Source organism: Amblyomma mixtum, chromosome 10, assembly GCF_055824585.1.
Source record: "Amblyomma mixtum isolate Tamu chromosome 10, ASM5582458v1, whole genome shotgun sequence".
In the NCBI taxonomy this organism is placed as follows: Eukaryota; Metazoa; Arthropoda; class Arachnida; order Ixodida; family Ixodidae; genus Amblyomma; species Amblyomma mixtum.
The window spans coordinates 142,747,830-142,749,542 of record NC_143021.1 but is presented as its reverse complement, the minus strand read 5'-3'; the positions used below and the strand labels follow the sequence as shown (position 1 = coordinate 142,749,542).

The 1,713-nt window shown below is 48.0% G+C and overlaps 1 pseudogene; it reads left to right on the top strand.

The window, feature by feature from the left end:
* Positions 1–774: 774 nt before the first annotated feature.
* Positions 775–1,362, top strand: LOC149327158 (uncharacterized; annotated as a pseudogene).
* Positions 1,363–1,713: the final 351 nt, after the last annotated feature.

Sequence of the window (1,713 nt, the reverse complement as noted above, 5' to 3'; positions counted from 1 at the left end):
TGTTGCGGAACTGTAACTTTTGGCCAAAAAATAATAAAAAAATAAAGCTGTTTGATAGCTACAAACGTCCTAACATTCAATATCTTATCTAATGATTGCAACAAACGAGCAGAAAAGCATTTAAGTGCAAAGTTTGCCTAAAATAAGACATGACTAGCTTTCCTATTGGCCAAGTGATGAACACTAAAAAACTAATATTTCGTAATTAACAGGCGCACTTTTGAAAGTAAATATGTTTTCAAAAAAAATGTTGTTGTTTAGATACTTTAAGAGGTTTTTAATGGCATTTTGGAAGAGTAAAACCTTTTATTGGCGTCGTGTGTCGTCGCGTCTTCACTACTATGGCTTTTGCACACTGCGTTCGCGCGAAAGTCGTCTGCGCACACACGAACTACGTTTTCGGAATGAAACGCCTTAGTACTGCCACTCTGTGTTCCCGAAAAACTACGACTGTGCCGCAACAAGTAGCTCACCGCCCCATGATGCTTTGAGCGTCCATGTTGGCTGAAGTGCAGCGCCGCCAGCTTTCCCTCTAGGTAGTAGTAAGAAACTCTATGCTGCACGCGGCAGCGGTGGTGGCTCGGCTCGAGCCAGTAGGTAGGCCCGTGAAATTTCCTTTTCATCCTTCTCCCAGTCACAACAACATGCACGGGAGTCGTTGGTTCGAGGCTGGTAGTGAGCACCTCGTAATAAAGCGTCCCGTTCCCTGGCCGGCGTCTGGTTACAACAAATGGCGACGAGGATGGGGTAGATGAGGACAACCAAGAAACCAGAATGACCGCAAGCGTCGGGAAGCTACCGGAGTCCCAGCCGGAAAGTGGCAACTTCGAAGTGTACCTGGAACGCTTCGAATTATTCGCTGCTGCCAACGACATCAACGATGACAAGAAACTGCAAGTTTTCTTAACGGATATTGGCGAAAAAGCCTATGTCACGCTCCGGAGCTTGCTGTTGCCGGCGACACCTGCTAAGTCTTCATTCAAGGAAGTGGGAAGTGCTCTAAAGAAGCACTGCGCTTCCAAACGCTCACTTGTCACCGAACGCTACCGGTTCAACCAGCGCAAGCAATAAACCGATGAGACCATCGCGGACTTCATTGTCGAATTGAAGAGGCTAGCTTCAGCCTCCGAACTCGGCACGTTTCTGAGCGAAGCTCTGCGGGATTGGCTCGTCGCGGGATTGCGTTCCGAAGCCATACGGTGCCGACTGCTAGCCCTTCCTGACGATGAGATAACATGTGACCCAGAGTGTAGTGGGGCCATAGCAATGGAAGATGCAAACCAGGACACCAAAGACATGCTGAAATCGCCGAGCAACAGAACAGCTTTGTCGGACAGCACCGAAGTCTACTGGACACGATAGGCAGGGAAGCAGCATAAAGCTGATAACCGAGAAACGCCTGTCAAGGATAGAGGCAGAGAGAGTCCAGTTCGGTAGACATCACAAGGGACGAACGCTTCATGTCGCCCATGTGGAGGTCAACACTCACCCGTGAGTTGCCCTTTTTTAAAGAGCCGGTGCTACAGGCGTAAAAAGAAGGGACACGTTGCAAAAATGTGCAGAACTAAAGTAGTGCACTCTGTGGAGACGGATGGTAGCAGCTGACACTACCCAAAAAGCTGGTATACCTGCTATTGTTATTGTGGTTACGATAAATGGCAAATATATTCCCATCAAAATTGATACAGGAGCAGCTGTCTCAATCATGTCGGA